Source organism: Suncus etruscus, chromosome 2 (genome assembly GCF_024139225.1).
Source record: "Suncus etruscus isolate mSunEtr1 chromosome 2, mSunEtr1.pri.cur, whole genome shotgun sequence".
NCBI lineage: Eukaryota > Metazoa > Chordata > Mammalia > Eulipotyphla > Soricidae > Suncus > Suncus etruscus.
This window is the reverse complement of record NC_064849.1, coordinates 78,797,707-78,809,930: the sequence shown is the minus strand read 5'-3', so window position 1 is coordinate 78,809,930 and position 12,224 is coordinate 78,797,707. Positions and strand designations below refer to the sequence as shown.

General features: G+C 36.9%; 1 protein-coding gene across 1 annotated transcript in view; it reads right to left on the bottom strand.

Annotated features, from left to right (window-relative positions):
* CDH12 (cadherin 12) overlaps positions 1-12,224 on the bottom strand; it is a 1,029,254-nt gene that overhangs the window by 411,998 nt on the left and 605,032 nt on the right. The window contains exon 3 of the mRNA XM_049768382.1: positions 9,188-9,338. The gene's annotated coding sequence lies outside the window, so the exon portion shown is untranslated. The remainder of the gene's footprint in view (positions 1-9,187; positions 9,339-12,224) is intronic.

The following is a 12,224-nucleotide window of genomic DNA, read 5'->3' as shown; positions in this document are numbered from 1 at the left end:
CTGCAGTTCTTGAATCTTTCACTAACATACATAAATACTTAAAATCTAATATGTAGAAAACTGTTTTCAGCACATGACTTGGACTTTTGTATATAAAACTGTGTTTGTCTTATAGAATTAAACATAATTAATTTTGTGGCCAGAATAGTAGCACAACAGTAGGGCATTTGCCTTGCATGCAATCAACCCGGTATAAACCTGAGTTTGATTCCAGCATCCCACATGGTCCCTGAGCTTGCCAGGAGTGATTTCTGAGTCCAGAGCCAGGAATAACCACTGAGCGCTGCTGGATATTGCCCAAAAACAAACAAACATATATATATATATATATATATATATATATATATATATATATATATATATATATATATATATATATTACAGTGTCAACAGGCAAAACATGGAATACTTTTGCATATATATACAAATGTTTATGATATACATTTGATAATTTTAACTCTTCACTTAATATTAGAAAATATAAATCCCATAGCAAAATACTGATGAGGCAGTGGATAAGAGAAAATTATACACTTGACTTTACCAGAGAAAGTGATAATAATCTTTGTGATATTTTTAAAACTTTATACTACATATTGATAATGATGAAACAATAAGACACCATGCAACTTGTACACATTTCTTTTCCAAATAAAGAGTAAACTCATTCTGTAGAGAAAAAATTTCAAGTATTTTCAGCTTTGCAAACTCTGCAGTCTCCTTGAACTCAAATACTGAACTCTGGCTATGAGACTAGCAAGCAGCTATTAAAAATATATATATAAAGTTTTCCTTAAATTATCTCCTGAATTTTCTTAAAGAAGCATTATATTGAGGCCAAGGAGATAGGAGTGGGTTAGGCACTTGCTTTGCATTATGCCTACTTTGTCTTGACTCAAGCATTTAATATGGATCTCTGAGTCTTGTCAAGAAGAAATCTCTAAGCACAGAGCAAACTAAAAGCCTTGACTATTGTTATGTGTATTCTAAAATAAACAAATGAACACAAATAACAACAAAAAAACTCCAAATAGTTGCATTACATTAAATTTATATTTTTAAAAGGATGTTCTTAAAATTCACATTTACAAAAATAACTTTGAATCACGAAAGAGTTCCATGAGCCCCTAACATAATTGATGTGCATAATGATGTTGCTAAGGAGATAAAAAATCTCCCCAATTTCACTTACATAAATGAGGAACTAACAACAAATACTCTAGTACATAACAACCTCAATTACTTCCTGAGCACCTAAAAAATCATGACTATTTTCTACTTAATTATCTCCATTATTTCTTTATGGAGTTGGATCTTTCTTGGTCCCTCCCTTTTTTTTTGATCAAAGTGGATTACGTATCTTTCATAGTAATATTTTAGGTACATATTAACATTGAAGCAGGAGAATTCCCACCACCGAAGTTGACCTCCCTCCTCCCCATTTCCAGCATGCATCTGATACCCCCTCCCTTACCCCCAGGGCTGCTAGTATAGTGATCCCCTCTGTATCTAGCTTGTTGTAGATAGGGTATCAATTCTGTTGTTGTTGGCTTTGGATTTGGTGATTATGTCTGATCATTTTTATTACTCTTTAATGATCATACATTTATTTGGACTTGGTACCCTCTGTTTTTTCCCCTCTCAATTCTAGGGCAGAGCAAAATGATTCCAGTTATGTGGTACTGTTTGAAAGGAAAAAAAGAAAGAAAAAAAGAAAGAAAGAAATAGTATGGGGTAAAAATGCCACAGGCCTAAAGTGGGCAGGGTCCTTCTCGAGGATCTAAACATCTTTGTCCCCTTTTAAAGATCAGTGTAGGTACCTTAGCTGATTTGTATAAGGTTATAAAACTAGCAAGTAACCTATGTATTAATGGAAATAAGATAGTTGAACCCAAAACTTTATGGTGGACCAGAGTGGTATCACAGCGATTGAGCTTTTGACTTGCACATGGCTGACCAAGATGGATTCCAACTGGGTTCTATCCCTGGCATCCCATATTACCCCTCTAGCCAGGAGTGATTTCTGAGCGCAGAGCCAGGAGTATCTCCTGAATGTCACCAGTGTGACCCAAAAAACAAAAACAACAACAACAAAAAGCTTTATGGAGAGATGAACCCATAGCTGTCCCATCCACTGCCTTCTTATTATGAATATGCATGAAGGTAGTTCAATTCTAATTTTTAAGTTTATAAGAAACACAGGGGTGGGCCCGGAGAGATAGCACAGCGGCTTTTGCCTTGCAAACAGCCGATCCAGGACCAAAGGTGGTTGGTTGAAATCCCGGTGTCCCATATGGTCCCCCGTGCCTGCCAGGAGCTATTTCTGAACAGGCAGCCAGGAGTAACCCTTGAGCACTGCCGGGTGTGACCCAAAAACAAAAAAAAAAAAAAAAAAAAAGAAGAAGAAACACAGGGGTGTTAAGCTAGTATTGGGAGTGAGCCTAAAACAACAAAGGTATTTTCTCCTCTTTAAAGGAGAAAAATTCTCAAAAGTACTTGATGTTTCCAGAATACTATCCCAGATAATATAATCCCACAACAGAAAGGCATTTATTTTGTTTTAAATTAAATATGATAACCCCCTAACAATGGTCCTCAAACTATATTGTATTTATTCCCATTTTGTTTCTTCACTTCTAAATAAGATAAATGCAGTGTGCATAGAAATTTGTTCATAATTTTTGTTTTTACTATAATCTGGCCCTCCAATGGTCTGAAGGACAGTGAACTTGCCCCCTGTTTAAAAAGTTTGAGGACCCCTGCATAACCCCAAGGATAGCCTAGTACCCAGAAAAAAAACAGTTTAGTTCCTAGAAAATATGGACTGCAAATGTGCACCTAATAGAGAATAGAATAGCGGAAAGAATAGAATAGGTGATGGATATAGCTGCAAAGTGTACCTAGGAAAGAATAGAATGCAACAGTTAGGGTCATTTAGATGTGAAGGACAATATAGGTAAAAGAGAATAGGAAATCATCATTCTTTCTTCTGGTGCTTGCTGGATTGCTATGTGAAACAATCCAGCCTCTGCTCTTCAAGTACCTATTGAATGTTGAGTTGCATCTTAATTGCCTCTTTTGTCTCTATTACTTTAAATAATGGCTCAAATTTTGGGAGCCAGGTTGGGGGAGAGATATTGGATTGAGCAAATGGACAGCTATGAGCTCATTCACGGATGACCCTGAACTTTGACAGTCCTATGTCTGTTTGCCTTGTTCTATGCATTCAATCTCTGATGGAAATAGAGCCAATGTGCCTACCTGACAAGACTTAAATCAGTTAGTTTTTAGAGACTATACCTGATTATGTGTGTCTCATTCTTAAGAGTTCCTGACAACAATTACTTCCTCAGTTTCTTTTTCTTTCACCAATTTTGAATTATGTCTACTTATTTAACCTTTATGGTTACTAAGTCTGATATATGTTTACAACATCCTCTGTTGATGGGGTCCTTATGTATATCCACATGCTGCCCACCAGCTGCTCTATAAATGGTTCTTAAAACCTGGCTATATTCATCTTCGGTGTAATCCACTGCAGCCATGGATTCATTCATTCATGGATTCACAAGTGGTCATGTTTCTGGTGCAGAGCGGTGCATTGTGAACATTCAAGCCAACAGACTCTAACAATATGGTTTTAACAGATCATGCCAATTCACTTAAAATGTGTCATCATGGCTATTATATCCTTCTATTTCATTTTTATTATATATGGAAGGAAGCGCAACATTGAGTTTCAGTATTTACTCATGGCTTGTGTTAAAGGGTCACTCCTGAAGGGACATGTTGGAATATGTGTGGATCAAACCCTGATTGGCTACACAAGCCACTCCAGGACCTTCTGTTCTATCTCTCTGGGCTTATGTTTTATTGTTATTCACACACAAGGGTTTGTGTGTAAGAATTAAAATAAAAACAAAACACAGACTGCCAGGAAGCCAAGTGAATGGAAAGTAAACTGACTTGGCATTTAGAGACTAAAATAAATATAAATATTTTCCTAGTGCCTGTTTATTTATAACCATAATCCAAATATTATTATAGTGTTTGATTATAATAAATAGTGAATTATTTAACATAAATACATAATTTAAATAATACAGAAATATATTTGTGTCTTATACTTAACATATATATAAAATAATTACATTTTATAACTATACATTTTAACTAAGTTTAATTATTGACAGGACATTTCCTTGAATAGGATAACTACTAATATTTGATTTTTTAGATTAATCCATATCTCCCTATTTGTTATAGATGGACCAAATTTTGGTTTTGATTTTAATAAAATATAAATATAGTAAATAAAAGTAAATCTCTAAAAATATTAAGTTTAGAGTATAGACTCCTTTACATTACTTTGTTTTTGGTTTTGTACCACAGCTGGCAGTTTTCAAGGCTTACTCCTGACTACTCTTTCAAGGATCACTACTGGCAGGTCTCTGGGCACTATTTGAGGTGCTGGTAAATGAATATCAAGCCACTGCAACCAAAGATAGCTTCTTACCTACTGTACTATCTCTCAGGCCCTAACTTCTTCACAATATTTTTCTCTCATTTTGCATGGGCATACCAGCATACCTGGTAGTGCTCAGAAAAAAAAACCCATTCAAAGATTGAGGGTTATTTCTGGTTGAGCTCAGGGCCATGAACATTCGGAATCAAATCTGAGTTAACTGTATACAAAGTATAAGTTCAATCCATTGAACTACATTCCTTCATCTAAATATGCTGTGCGGTTACTTTCCAACATTCAATTTCCATTCATAGTTTCTTAATATTTTTTTAATATTACAGATACCTGCTGCTTCCAATATGCATTTGGTGACTTTTCTCTTATACTTATATTGTGATATAAGTGTTAATGAAGTTATAACTCTACTTTTCAACTTTCTTACACTGATAATATCTATTCCAGAATATCCTGGAACTACATATATATTACAGATTCTAAAATTTAGCCTTGATTATCCAGACAATAGAGTATTTTCTTTAGTTTCCAGAGCAATCAGCTTGATGCAGAGAATTAGAAGAAACTTCTTTTAGAAGCTAAAATACCTCAGTCTATGCTTATTTTAAAGATAAATGAGTATAGAAATTTTAAAATAATTCATTTTAAGAAAATGGGAAAGAAATCATTCTGAGAGTAATTTCATCCAATATACATTATTTTTTTCCATTTGTTTGGGACCAGAATTAGCAGTGCACAGGGGTGATTCCTGATTCTGTGCTCAGTGATTACTCCTGGCAGTGTTGAGGGACCATATGGAATGCTGGGGGTTGAAACTAGCTCATAGATATGCAAGGAAAATGCCTCTAGTTTTATCTCTCTAGCCTCTCCCCTCAGTATGCTATCATAACTATTGCACTAGAGACTGGGAACTATATAGCTCAAGAGATGGGAAATACTTTGTATGCAGAATGCCCTAGATCTACCCTGGCACTGGATGGTTCCTCCCTGGCACGACATGGTCCTGATCATCTTTCCCTCAGCATCATTGGCATGACCTCAAGCTAAAAAGCAAAGAAAAAATCATATCAACCTATTTGTCTAACACAGTAAGGCAAAATTTTACCCAACACAAGCTAATAAAAAAATAAATAAGTACAGTAATATGGGGCTGGAGTGATAGAACAGTAGTAGGGCTTTTGCCTTGCACATAGCTGACCCGGGATAGTCCCAGGTTCCATCTTCAGCATCCCATATGGTCCAGTGAGCCTGCCAGGATCAATTTCTGAGCACAGAGTCAGGATCTGTGCGACCCATAAACACCCAAAAAAAAAAAATACAGCATTAAAATTTACAAGCATTAAACACAATCTGTTGATTCACAGATTTCTTGGACCTCACTCAAGGAAAACTGATGTTAATATTCTCCCTTTTAAATTATAGAATTATACAGACACCATTTATATCCCTACTTTCTGGCATTTAGGAGCCTTGTAGGGTATCGTAGATGAATCTCACTAGATTGTCTTTTGTTTTTAATTATGGAATGTTGACAAACTTACTTGAGGTTGACAAAGTTTTCTGAAGGCAACACTTTTTACCAAATATTTGCTTTAGAATTTGAAACTATATATGAGAAGAATTTATTCCATAAGGTGTAGTCTGTTCTCACAGAGGAATAAATTATTATCAAATACATGAAAAATTGAAATCCATATAGAATATCTGAGGGTGAAATGGCACTTGTGACTATAATAAGTGGGAAAAAAGAAATTTGATTGAGGAAATGGGTATTACTAAAAACAGCTCCTACTTCTCAGTTGGACCAAAAAGTCTCTCCTTTTCATTTTCAACATGCATAATGCAAATTGAGAGAACTGTAATTATAAATTTCCTTTTAAAACTACATTTGATATTTATTTAAAAATACATTTTTACGGGGCCGGAGAGATAGCATGGAGGTAAGGCGTTTGCCTTTCATGCAGAAGGTCATCGGTTCAAATCCTGGCGCCCCATATGGTCCCCCGTGCCTGCCAGGAGCAATTTCTGAGCATGGAGCCAGGAGTAACCCCTGAGCACTGCCGGGTGTGACCCAAAAACCACAAAAAAAAAAAACATTTTTACACTCATATCAGATATTTACATTGTTAAGTATAGATGTATATATAAATGTATATCAGATTCGTAATACACATCAATCTTTAGAGTAATAACTACAATTGCTTTTACTTCTAATGTAAATATTTCATTATACACCAAATATATCCATCTTTGGTTACATATGTAACATAAGTACATCCACGAATCCTCTGGGTAGGATGCTACCTACCACCAATTCTGAATCTGGCCCAACTAAGGGTTTAAAATATGAATACTTTTGAAGCAAATTAGGAGTTTCTTGCAACAAAGGTGGTCCCACATCTTTGTTACCACTTCTTAACTATTACTAAGTACACTGGTTATTTCGTTATTTTTCTTAGTTTAATATCTCTTAGGATCAAACCCAGTGTCTCACACATGCAAAGTAAGTCATATGTTCTACTACTAAATTAACTAACATCCACTTTCAATTTATTGAAATTGCTCAAGAAAAGGAAGAATGGGGACATAAAAGTACTAGCTTGCCTAACATGCAACTAAATAGGTTTTGGTATCTGTCACCACTTATGTTCCAGCGAGCACCACCCCTATCTAGAGTTATTCCTGAGCAAAGAATAACCCTGAACATATCTGTGCATGTCCTATCACCCATCCCCCTCAAAAAAGGTAAAAGTTGGGTCCAGAGTGATAGCATAGTGGTAGCTCTTTTGCTTTGCAAGAGGCCAACCCAGGACAGACTTGGGTTTTATCCCGGCATCTCATATGATCCCCGGAGCCTGTCAGGAGCGATTACTGAGCTACTGAGCGAAGAGCCAGGATAACCCCTGAGTGCTGGTAAGTGAACCCCACCCCACCCCCAAAAAAAGGAAGTTGAATGAAGAGGGTTTAGGTGAAGCAGTAGATTGAAAACTTCCATCTCCCTTTTAGCTAAGACTCGGTGAGTAATAGTCATATTCTTTGTCAATTATCTTTGAATGAGTTAAGAAATTATCTCCCTAGAGAAATGAGAAGTCTCAGTGCAGCAGAGGTAGTTAAAGCATCTCAGACTTTGCCAGAAGTGTCAATGGAAACCTAGCCTGTCTGAGTGGGGGCTGGGAGGGGAGGGGTTGTTGGGCAGAGTAGGGAGGGTGGGAGCAGGAACATCAACATCAGTCTGCAAGCCTTTCTATAGAATATCAAAAGAGTAGCTTTTTGATATATACAGTTTTCTGACAACTGGATTAAAGGTCCCATTCTCAGGAAACCTACAGAAGGAAGTCAGAATCTCTATTTCATGAAAAGCAAGATTCAATCTTAAACAGCACATTTAAGACAACATACAAATCTTTTACTATTGCAACTAGAGACTTGCATGGTGCTTTAGCAAACTGAAAATGAGTAAAATTCAATTTGTGGACTCACTTTCTTATAAAACAATTGTATTTATAGTTGAAATGCTTGCTTCATTATTTGGAAATCATTGGTAAGTATGCTGCTACATAATAAAGCTAAGCAGTTGCTATTATTCACTCAAAAGCTTAAAGTTCTAATCCATCAGCTGATGATCTTTACTTCGAGCAATAGAATTATTTCCTTATTATTCACTGCACAGAAATTTACTCTACTGTGGGATTAAACCCATCACATTTTACTTACATGTGAAAAATGCAGCAAAGATAAACTTCAGATAATGAAAGCTAACTTTGCGGAAAGACTCTGTTGCCACCTCTCTAACTACTTTTAACACATACATAAATGGGTGGAAAAGAAATAAGGTAGACTATTTTATCGAAAAGCTCAGAAATATATCCCAAACTACGTAAAATGAAAGCTTTGTCTCAAGTCATCCGTGTCTGATAACAAGGAGCAAGGCTAAATATAAAAGCAGGCTTTCAATCCCCATAAAAATAAACTTAAATTCTTAATTGAAGAATCTTTCAGAGAACAAGTATTTTGGAAAGTTTTTTTATAACTTTTTCTTTTTCTCATTATTCTAACTCATACAAGGATTTTTACCATTCTGATGAAAGAACTATAAATCATTATCAGTGGTATATTAATACTTTTCAGTTCAGTTCATTTTTCTTAACAGCCTTGCCAGAAATTTTATCATCTAAATTGGGATTCCTAAATAGACACTAGTCAAATATTCAAGGATTTAGTCCTAAATCCTGAAACCCAGAGGAAGCTTAGGAACAGTTCTAAACTCAAAAGCTGCTCAAAATCTCAACTCTCATTTGCAAATTTTCTCCCCATCTCATAGAACTTGGAAGCTTTTTCAGATTGAGAGATTTTTACCATATGACACGAACCAAACACTTCAACCAAAATCAAGTTACCTTTGCATCGCACCATTTCCTAGCTGATGAGCAAGGCACAATAAGAAATCAAGGCTTCTCATACCCCTTGGTTTTTCGATTGATGCAAGGCAGACCACTTCTAATTACAAAGAAGTTCCCCTGAAATACCATGATGTCTAACTGCCGGCTGTCCCTTCTAGGACACTTCTTGCTTTCAAAACTCAGCTTCCTTCCAGACATAAACACTCACTTGCTGCAGTGCAGAATTGTCAGTTTTAGTCAGTTCGGAACTTTCAATGCAGAACCCCCAGTCAGTGCTTTGCAGTCCCTGGCTTCAAAGAGCACTTACCTTAATTGCAATATTCTCTGGGATCTTGGGGGGAGAAATCAGGCAAATGGAGCGAGAGAACGGGGAGGGCGGATGGAAGTTTTCAATCAACACCTTCCAAGGAATCGCATGCTGTGCTGTTCTTTCCTGTTTATGTTGAGCCCCTTGCTGTCTGGGAGGAAAGAAAGAGAAGCTGAAATCCTCAGAGGTGCCCGGAAGTCAATGAGGACTAAGCGGCTGTTTCGGAAGGAGAGATCCTCTCTGAGCATGCTGCATTTGGAGGATCCCTCAGAGCTGTGATAGGCTCCTGCCAGGTCCCCGGAGCTGGGCGATAATCATTGACCTGATTAACTAGGAACACTCCCTTCGCGCAAGGAGCAGACGCGAAGGCTCCCAGGGTCTCCGGGGAACTGGCCAAGGTACCCAGGCCATTGGGGGGAATCTTGTCTTTTGCAGCTAAATGGATGAACTACATGCAAGATCATTTGCAAAGAGATTAGCCACCGTATTAAGCCACTGAAGGACTTAAACCAATGGGCATCCTTCTCCTGCCGTTTTTTACAAGGTGCATTTGTGTAGGTGGCAGGGACCGGAGACAATTAATAGGCAGGTACAACTGAGACAAGGCTGAAACAAGGAAAATGTTTAAGGCAAGGTGATAAAAGCGACAGCTCCCCTTGTCTTTCTTTGCCCCCTAGCCTGGTATCTACTTCAATCTCTCTATAAGTAAAAGGAATTTAAAGGTTTATCAGAGCCCCCTAGAGTGTAACTCTCTGATTCATAAATGCATATATATAAAATATAGTTATATCTGTAGTCTCTGATTCATATATATATTCATACTGGATAAGCATGCTTACAGGTTTTTTAGAAACAAGCTATGAAGCTATAAAAAGTAGACCGTGGTTGGCACAGTTTACCAATTACTTTAAATTAGCATCATCTAATGCAAACATGTTTGCATTATGTCATTAACCTGAGTAACACAGAATAGACAACATTATAGCAAACTGAACACTGATTTTACTGGCTAGTAAAACACTGCTGTTCCAAAGCACAAGTCCAGACTGTATGAAGATGAAACATGTCCAACAACTTTTCTAATATGTGCCCTTGTGCCCTTAACAACCTGTTGTTACCCATCCACTGATCACCTGAGATGCTTTTCAACATCAAAAGGTACCAGTCGACTCCCACACCGCCAGAGGTCTAACTCTTTCAATATAGGGCTCAGAACTAAATGTCAAAGCCCTGAATGCTTAATTTTTGACAGCTCTCACATCCAGAGAGAGAAAATTATTCCACTAATATAAAAAGAACAGATTAAAAAACAGGCATTTGCATGACATGCGGGTGAGAAAAATCGCATTGCCAAGGAGAAAACTGACAAATGTCCCCTCACAAGGAGGCTGTGTGATAGTTTCAGCATTTCAGATTTTCTAAGTAGGTCTCACTTGGGACATATGGCATTCCCTTTTGTGTGTGTGTGTATGTGTGTTGTGTGTGTGGTGTGTGTGTGTTTGTGTGTATGTGACAGAGAGACAGACAGACAGAGGCAGAGACAAAGACAGAGACAAAGAATAGAGAAGGAGAGAAAATAGAGGATAAGGACTAAATTTGAGTCAGTGCCACAATCCAATCAAAGGGTGTTTAAAACACATTAAAGGAACTTGTTTGCTTTATTTATTTCCAACTTCATTACAAGAAGTGTCTTTCTTTTGTGTGAAAGTAAAACTTACTGGATAAAATAAAACATCTGTGAAACTGATACTTGAACTTCAAAAGGAGACATGCCCCAGGAGCAGCCTCAGGAGGGCTGAGCTGGGGCCCAGACAGTTCCGGAGCTCTTGCTCCCTCAGCTGGTGAAGAACTGAAGCTGAGTGATGACACTAAAGATGCATTTTGATGCTCTTAGGCAGAAAGGCAAGTGTATGTAGATTGGCATATATTCTAGTAAAAATAAATAAAGTAAAATAAAGCTGCTTCAAGAAAGCAATATACCTAGGTAAACATATATTAAACAAAAAATATAGCTACCAAAATCTTCCTCAAAATATACACAGCATTTGTACTGAAAATTGGATAGATCCTCAATGTTCTAATGCGTGTAATGTTATATACATGTGTCTAGTGGCTAAGTCCTCAACAGAGATGGGAGTCCTCTCAAATATTCTTGATTACTTAAATCTGAGCTTGATTACTTAAGTCACTTGCTAAAACAAACACTGAACTTACCTAGAAAACCACACTAACATAAGAGTGCAGTGATAAAACATTCATATAGCTATTATTCTGGTTTCAAAAAAAATCTAAAAGTTGTTCATGACAAGCTTATTTTTTAGGGGGTTGAGTGACTTTGTAAATTTTATTCTGTAAAAATCTATGTTAAGGGGCCAGAGCGATAGAACAGCGTAGGGCACTTGCCTTGCACGTGGCTTACCCAAAACGAACGTGGGTACCATCCCTGGTGTCCCATATGGTCCCCCTATCCAGGAGTGACTGAGTGCATAGTCTGGAGTAAACCCTCAGCATCACTGGGTATGGCCCAAAAAAACAAAAAAAAATATCTCTGTTAAACAACCAATTTCCTGTAGAATAACACTCATGATCAACAAAGCAATACACTCTTATGTAGAGTATGGTAGAAGTGATATTTAGAGGTACTACATAATAAATAGTGTAGCTGTTTCTATTGCTTATGAAAGCTTTAGAACAATCCTATTAAGTGAGCATTATTATCTTTTCAAAAATTGTATTACGTAAACTAACGCTCTGAAAAGTTATGTAAATTTGCCTCTGCCACACAACCTGTACAGAACAAACTTGACTTTCAAATTTAGGTCATTTTCATCATAAGATGGTAATATATGCTTAGAAATGTCAATACATTAAAATCAACAAAATTATGTACTTTTAACAGGATAGGAAAGATATCTTGATTGTGAGATTGAGAGATAGTCCAGAGAATGTGGTCCTGCCTTGCTTGCAGCTGACCAAGGTTCAAATTTCTGCTCTTAAATATGGTCCCATGAGCTCTGCTAAAAGTGATCTCTGAACT